Source organism: Ursus maritimus, unplaced genomic scaffold, assembly GCF_017311325.1.
Source record: "Ursus maritimus isolate PB19 unplaced genomic scaffold, ASM1731132v1 scaffold_10, whole genome shotgun sequence".
Classification (NCBI taxonomy): domain Eukaryota; kingdom Metazoa; phylum Chordata; class Mammalia; order Carnivora; family Ursidae; genus Ursus; species Ursus maritimus.
In genome coordinates, this window is record NW_024423344.1 from 33851711 (window position 1) to 33860911 (window position 9201).

A 9201-nucleotide genomic window follows, 5' to 3' on the forward strand; every position below is an offset into this window, starting at 1 on the left:
ATAATGTGTTAAAAGGGTGACAAGAACTCCAGTGGCAAAGTTGAAAGTCTGCACATTGACAGGCCAATTAATATAAATAGTAATTACCATAGCCAATCCACATTTGAGATTTTATTTGGTATAACTTGGCTAGATGTGCATTAAGCATGTTAAGAAATAAAGTTACTATACATTGTAGTGAGTGCTGGTGTTACCAACGGCCCAGGAAGATGTTGAAAACCACTGGAGAGGCAGAAGAGAAAACCACAGCCTCCCGCCTCAGGGGGCCTCCTTCCGGTGGAGACTCAGTCACCGACCCAGCTCATATACAAACTTGCTGGGTTTTATTTACGCTGGAATCTCTCCATATTAAAAAGCAATATAATTGCTGAAATACCACTACTGTTCAAGCTAATTTACTTCCTAATGGTCTATTTGCATAGTGGAATTTGCATTTTATTTCACAGCAAATGTTACAACTCCACCTGCCCTATTTTAGATAAAACACCAAAACTAAGAGAGAAAATCCGAACAGTTAAAGAAGAGAATGAATATAAGAAGGGTCTCACTCCTCCATCCTGACGTGGCAACACTGGACCCAGCAGCCGGGAGAGGACATGACGAATCCTGGTATTTTCCACCCTCATAACTAGTGTACTGGCTTTCTGTTTCAATCTTCTCTCTGTTTCTTTGCTGTTGCAGTTCAAGAAAGGTAATTTCCACAGGTGACGCTGAGCCACACAGAGTTCATTGTGAGGGTATATTCATTTTGAGAAATGTTAAAGACATGTGAGGAGTTACAAGCAGACGTTGAATGTCTTGCCAAACTTCGACATCGCTCCTTCTTGCCTGACTTTTATTGGCCTCAGACAGACGGGGGATGCAAACTGCACATCACAGCCTAATATCACAAAGCACTGCTTGCTGACCTCCTTCTGTGATCAAGAGCAAGAAATTTGGGAATATATTTTCCTTTTTTGTTAAAGCGCATGCATCTTTATATATATAAATACATTCTTTTTTTTTTTTTTCATGCTTCAAGGTTCATGTCCTAGGGTGACAGCTGCCATTTTAAAGGTGACTCATTACAGTCATTTGGAGAGTCCCCCAACAGATGGATAGGACTTTGTTTCCCAGGGAACACTGACAGGTTACAATTCTCCACAGCTTTTAATCATTTCAATAAACTATACACATCTGTCAATTACCCTATTTGGTAATGTTAATAATAGGGCAATCTGAGGGTGACAAAGTGCTGGATTTAAAAAAGAAATTATTCCATAACATTTTTACATAAAGAAAAGAAAATGTAGGTCAAAATACAGTTGATAGCTTATTTTTTTAATCTGTAGGAAAAGACTACTTTTATTTTCCATAATACATTTCATATGTAGGTTATTATTCAAAAGAATTCTTAAGTGCTTAGTAAATAAAAGCATTAGGGAGAAAACAACATATAAAGAATAAAACAAAAAATATTTTAAAGCACGTAATTGAGCAAAGTTGTTTTTCTGTTTGAAAACTTTAATCATTGCATAATAAAGGTTCCCGCATGAATGGAATTGGAAGTATTTCCAGTTACAAAGTTAAGGAGAGGAATAGAGGATGGTAGTTTAAAGTCATAGGGTGAGCAGCTGAACTGCCTCAATTCGAGCTCTGTCTCCTACCACTCTAGCTATGTGACCTTATATCAGGAGTGGGCAAACTATAACCTTTGGGCCAAGTCCATCATTCCAGCTTATTTTCATAAATAAAGATTTACTGAAAGCCAGGCATACTAACTCACTTCTGTATTGTCTGTGGCTGTTTTCCAGCACAACAGCAGAGTTGGGTAGTTAGGACAAAACTGTATGCCCCACAGAGCAGAAAAATCCTTACTATCTGCTCTTAAAGAGGAAATTTGCCAGCCCCTGAATTATATAAGTATTGTATATTTCATCTCTCCATCTGTAAAATGGGAATAAATGAGGCAATTGTAAAGAAATTGTAAGAAATAAATGAGATGTTACGTAGAAAGTTTAGAAGCACTTTGGACGCGTAGTAAACTCCCAATGAATTCCATCCATTCTTGCAACTGACTCTTCTGGGTAATGTAAATCTATCCACACGTAACCACAATACAGAGTCTGAAAATCTTGGTGATGGTCTTTGTCAAATTATTCTAAAACAAAACACAACAAAACTACAATACTAACAAGACAGTTCAAGGGTTTACTCAGTTTATTGTAGTTTCCCGGCAACTGTACTTCTTGCACATTAATAGCAAATAAGTCACTTACAACTATTTCACCAGAACCCTGGACTCCTTTACCGTGTTTGCTACTAGCTTTTAGAAGTATGTAGTCCATGGTCAAATGCTTCTCAGTAAAGTTAAACAAGTGGCAGCTGGCACCATACAGCTCTGTTATAATGAAAACATGAGGTGGCTGCCATTACACAGTCCTGCACTAATGAGAACAGTGGGAGGCTAGCATTACAATGGTCTAATGAAAACAGGAAATGGCTGGCATTAAATTGGTATAATAAAAACAGGAGGTGGCTAGCATTACACTGGTAGAATAAATAAATTAAGAGATGTCAGGCCTCCCCAATCTCATCTCCATTATATATGACCATGGTACCCACAATTTAGACCAGATCCACTCAAAGTCAAACCAGTGTTGGATGAAAATAAGATATTTTCATACTGTGCTTCAAAAGTTTCTTCTGTTTCAATTTGTGCTTCCCTTAGGCCAATGCAAGCATGTTGTAAAATAACGATATAATTTACATTGGAATCTCTTTTTCCTCTTAATTCCAAAAAAAAAAAAAAAAGTAACATTTATTTCTGACTCGGAAGAAGATGGCTAGAATAAAAACCAATCATTCAAAAGGAGTTTCTAATTTAGTCCCTGCCTTTTCCTCTCCTTTCTCTTTTAAGTATCCAATGGTGACTAAAGACTCAGAGTTGCATAAAACACACTAAAAAGAGACATGGAAACAAAATAAAATTCTGAGGAGAAAAAAAATTAAGCACAGAATCAATCACTTAACTAGTGGACTTTTTCCCCTGAACAAAAGGTCAGGACTTCTCATACATTGGGTGATTTAAAAAAAAAAAAACAATTACTAGTATAGATAGAAGACTCTTGTGTATGGCTCTCGCACAATAGATTTACAAGAATCTTATGTTTCATTGTCACTCACAGAGCCAGCTGTATCTGATTCATCCTGGTCTTTTTAATCTGGGCTGAAAACAGAGCAAGTTGGCACAGTTCAAGGTCAGCACATTAAGACAGCACATCCATCTTATCTCTCAGTGGCTCCAACCCCCATTAAAAAAATCTACGTTATAGCTTTAAAAAAATGTTTACATGTAAAAAAACATTTGTATATATATTTACAAATGATTCAAATGGGAACAATGCCAGACGTGGTCCTATGCAAAGGGTACTGTTTCTGCAGGTTCACATACACTGAAAGTTTTCACTTCCTGGTGCAGAAAACAAAAGGAAACATTCCGGTAAGGTAGCCAGGTGATAAAATAGCAGTGTGATTCAAATAAGGTGAAAATATTACAATAAAATAAAACCTTTTAATCCAGTTTTATACCTTGACATTTAGTTTTCTTTGCTCTGTAACTTTTATTCGTCTTCTCTAAGACTTCTGCATTAGCTTAATGAACAAATCCAAATTCATGATCTAATATATAGTAAAGAAGCAAGCAAGTAGAGGGGGGAAAATAATCTTCTGTTATTATTACCATATTTTTTACATTTATGTAAGATGAGTTCTTTCGAATCCACCGTTCTAAGAAATGACCAAATTTGATACTGTTCAATTTCAAACAATCATGGACCAAAAAAAAGTCAATTAACGTTCCTTACTTTTTTTTTCAAAGAGGTGGAATTTATAATGTAAAAGAAGTAATTTCTGTCACATGTTTAAAGCTAGAATGAAATCTATGATGCGCTGAACGCTAATACATGCGTTGCATAAAATCTGTTGCCGGGCTTGCATGGGATTCACAGACATGGCTTAATCGAGACACAAAGTGATGTGTGCCATGCATTCAAAATTAGCGTCTGGCCCAGGGCCACTAAATTTGGCATCCCAAGAACTGATTCTAGCCTCTGCCAAGTTTCTGCAGAGACTAGACTCACTGAATTCTGAATCACAGTCTCTAATTTCCCCTTCAACAGACTCTCTTTGAATTGTGGGACCAGAGAAACTTGCAAGTGAACATAAAAATTGAATGTGAAATATAGAACTCTCCAAAGAAGAACATTCTAGATAAAAGATGGATACAGAACATGAAATATTTCCAATTAATCAATTGTAATGTGGTCTGCTTACTAGCCAGCTCACCCCCCATTCAATTTGTTTGTTTCTTACACAAACAGAGAGCACACCGCAGGCTGCCCAGACTGCCAAACTCCAAAGAAATACTTGAGAGCTTATGAATTTTGCATACCATAAATTTACTCGACAGGTCTCATCACATTGTAAGCAATATTTTTTATTAGCCAACTTTGGGGAAGAAGTGGCATTTTGCCCTAATATCAAACTAACCAATTCTGTCATGGTTGGCATCTTTATTACATTATTAAATACATCCGTCAATACCACCTGGTGTAATTGAGTCTTGTTATGTAATTCAGATAGGTGTTAAAACTATGGAGTTTTTTTTTTTTTAGTCAAATCAACAGGCAGACAAGAATGTTGTTTTATTGAAATTTCAGAAAAACATGGATCACTACCGCAACTATTTCTGACTTAAAATAATGAATTGACCTTTTCTCAGATTATGCTCAAAATCATTTATAGCTGTGTTCCAGTGAAAGCATTATGTTAAGCACTTGATTATACACGATTTCAGCTTTATGCAACATATGCAACCCATGAAACTGAACGCCAGGAAATGACAAGGGGATCACAAATGAATGAGGTGACAAATGTGAGAAGAACTTGGAAAGACTTGCTTCGAATTGAAAAGGGGGAAGGGTAAAAACACTTAAGAGACAATAGAAGAAAAAGGAATCGTCCTTTATTTTTTATTAAAAAAAATAACTCCAGAGAAAGAGCTTCGCATAATTTTTCTCAGAGGTGAAGAAAATTATTTTTAAATAAGTAGAAATAATGCTAAGGGAGGGAAAATTCAAGGCAAAAGAATTGCAAGTGTTTAGTTTCCTTTTCTATCAAAGCTCATGAAAACAGCTTTAAATGCCTATATAAAACAATGGCATAGGATTAAGTTAAATTTTCATAGGCAAAGTCAGCATTATTTTAAAAAATAACAGTATTTAACCTGGAAAAAGCAATTTAATTTCTGATTTCCCCCAAATCCTGAAACTTAATACCTGTTCCATTGTGTTTTTCAAAGGGAAGGAAAATACTCTTATACTCTCATCCAGAAAGAGCAAAATTCCCGTGAGAAATTTCTTGTATTTTTAGCACACCTGAACTTTTAGGATTCCACAAGAAGAAATCTTGGTAATAGCCCACATTGGAGCAATTTACATGTGACTCACTTTAAATAAAAATGAAAAGTTAATGAAAGATTCTTTAATCCAGACATAACACATAACATAACCATGCACTTTAGATTGTATTTTATGTCTATCCAGTATAAAATACAATCTTCTGAAAATATAAAACATACTTTAGGTTTAAGAGATACACATGTTTTAATAATACTTCTACTCAGTAAAAATAGTCCTTTTGATTTCTTTTAAGATCAAATTATCCTTTAAAAAATGTCTCAATGTATATGTGCCTGCAAGTCCACTCCTAAGGTTAAAAATTTTTTAAAATGACCGCTTGAGAAAACGAATGTTCCTGGAAATATTCCCCTTTCATTCGTACAATGCTCTCATCTCTGCCAACAGAAAAACAGTACCGAACCCTGGGGGAGGGGAATAGAGGGTTATGTCACAAAGTAAAATCAGAGCTCCCACACTTCAGCTAGCGAAAAGAGGCCCGGCATGTTGTTGCATTTTTAAATATCCACGGATAGACTCTACTGAATGCTGTCATAACGTAAGAGTCATTTACTAGAAAGCCCATATACTATATCTCATTGAACATTAGATTTTCACTGTTGTTTTTCTTTATCCCATTTCAGTTGGCTTAGGGTTTTCTCAGGAAATTATGCCTGTTCAGTGCTCATTACTGTTTCATTTCAGAGATCTCAAGAAATAATAACTAAATTTGACATGCAGTTCACAACTTAATATTAAGTACTTGAGAGCTTACTGAATCCACCTTTGGGAGGTCAGTTGAAGGTGAGAATGTATATTCAATGCTGGAACTCCCAGTAATTATACTATGTGTATGTTAAGAACACAGTAAAACAAGGGTATAAAAATGAAGAAAAGGTTTTAAAGTGGTTTTTATATTTCATATTTTTAAAGGATCAAATTAGGGGGGCCTGGGTGGCTCAGATGGATAAGCGTCTGCCTTCGGCTCAGGTCATGATCTCCAGGTCCTGGGATGGAGCCCTGCACCAGGCTCCCTGCTCAGTGGGGGGTCTGTTTCTCCCTCTCCTCCCCATCCCCTACTCATGCTCTCTCTCTCTCTCTTTCAAATGAAAAAAGTCTTTTAAAAAATTAAGGATCAAATTGATTATGAGGACAATAAGATAATTATTGAATCTTCTCACAAATATGTTTTATGTTCATAATATTTTTATTCTGAATTATATACAAAGGAGTGCAATATTTAATTTTATGTGTCAGTTCCATGTAAGATCTATCTATATCCTATTGGTTCTGTTTCTCTAGAGAACCCTAACTAATACAAGTGGTGTATCATATTTTCAGCGCTTAGGACCGATTTGTTTAATGGTAGTTTTGGTTTAGGACAGTTGAGGACCACATTGGGAAATGTAACCTGAATTAATTCTGTGTCCAAGGCCTGTATAAGTTGATTCTCCCAAACATCTTCATCGAAAGAGTTGCTACAGGAAGCAACTACCTAGTTGTTTTAAAGTTTAAGTAGAAGTCTGTAAGTGAATGGAGGGATAGAGAAATTAGTGGAAAGACGGAAATTCTAGAAAAAGGAAGCAGCACATACAAAACCAGGATGCCTGAAAAATCATGACTTGTTTACAAAAATTATATTAGTAAGAAACTATGCTACGATGACTGATAGCTGCCAAAACGTATCAGCCCATTGAATGACTTCTTGGCAAGTAGAGGAAGATTTCCCAATATTTCTTTGGAACATCTCTACTTCCCTAAAGTAAAACATGTCTAAAAGTCTTCAGCTATTAACAAATTTTTTGCATTATTATGCTAGTTAATTGTGTATAAGAATAAATGCAAAACTAAATATGAATTTCATACATTGACAGTTCTTGACTGAAAAAAACCCAGAAATCTACAAATCTTACATAAACAGGAATACAAATCTAATAAAACTCAAATTAACCCCAATTAATTTAAGAAGGTGAATGACTGTGTTTTGTTGAAACTAAATTGCCATTTGAAACATGAACACGAATATGGCACAATGCTCTGCTCGGGGACTGAAGGCAGGTGGTTTTGAGACAGGTGTTGCTAAACCACTGTGTGTTTTATGACACAAACCTCCTACCACGTTCCACTTTTAGACCTATTGTAAAACATTCATTAGTACACATACCCTGATGTTTTTTAAATGAATGCTTTATTTACATATTAATTGTCTCTATTCTTTTCTCTTTAGCCTACTGCAATATAGTGTTGTATAGGTCTTAATTTAATAACTAAAATTTTCTATGATTTAAAAAATGAAAACCTACACTTTGAAAGTTCTGGTAGAAAATATTCTGACACTCGAGGATATTCTGCATATCACAGAGAACATATGGGCCCCGGTTAAGGGAAACTAGTACAGAAAGATTTTTTATGGTGATTATTATTCTAAGACTTTTTTAGTCCAAGTTCTTTTTGTCCTCCTTATCCCACCCCTTATTTTTTTTTCTCCAGAATATAAGCATGAAATTGTGAGATGGCAATAGGCTGTGCCATAGAAACGTGGTGACATAACACGTTCCAACATTAGGTGTTGTATCTGATTTCATGAATATAAGTAGAGTTTATGCCCTTATCCACAACTCAGTTGTAGAAAGCCAATCATTGCCATCCAGGGAACCTCCAACAACATGGCAATGAGTTTAGGTGAAGTGACAATCTCCCAAATAAAGAAAGGTCAATGAGATAAGGCACCGCTTAATGAATCTTTAAATTTCTCCGTTTTGGCAAAGTTCCTAACAAGGAAGCAAGAAGTGCCATTGAAGTGTCTCATTCTCACCTTGATGAGCCCTTAGAATGTAATTTACTGTTGCTCTCAATTACTATATATTCCACAAGTGTTGACTATTTAAGTGTCTGATAGCAGCCTCACAGTCAAATGATGATGAATTAATGTAATGATCTGTTCTGTTTTAACAGAAATCTAGTGTTAAAGCAAAATAAGATATTTAGACTAATCTGTATGTCTCCCACTTGGAGTTTTAATAAACTGCCAAAACAATGTGCTAAAACCAGAGTGAAAAAGTTATTCCAAGAAGACAGATATTTTCCCAAGGAAAATAAGTGATTTCCTTCAAAAGGAAGTGATAATTTGGTATGTTTCCAAATGTGATATTTGTATTAAGTATCTAGATTCTAGAAGGTCTTCCTTCACTTTGCTAAGAGACTTTGTAGCTAGTGAAGAATTCAAATGTCCTGATTATGGCAAGCATTCCCTAAAATACTTAGATTGAAACTACGTTTTCTGAAGTTATATCATATGTGCCACATATATTTCATAATATATATGTGTGTGTGTACATATATTGGTTGTTTAAGGTCTACATGGTGGCCAAAAGCAAAACAACAAAACAAAGCAAAAACTAACTAAAAAACATTGGCAGGGAAGATGATACATATGGATGTGGGTGGCAGTGTTTGAACAACAGATCTGGTCGTCCCTAAGGGAATATTTTAGGGGAAAAAATATTTATACCAAACTAGTGCATTGTGTTACATTCAGTGAGGGTTTCTACCAAATATTTGTACGCTATCGAAATGATAACCCTTGCCATTTGGGCTTGGCACCTTGGGATCTCATTTGCGAGACAGAATTTTAGATGTGACTTGTTCTCTCTTTGCTCTACACATTTAAATTTTTGTTTCTGTAGTACAGAATTAGTTTAAAAATATTGAGTTTGTATTATTTATGTGTATCAAACAACATGAATAACTCTCTAAATGTATT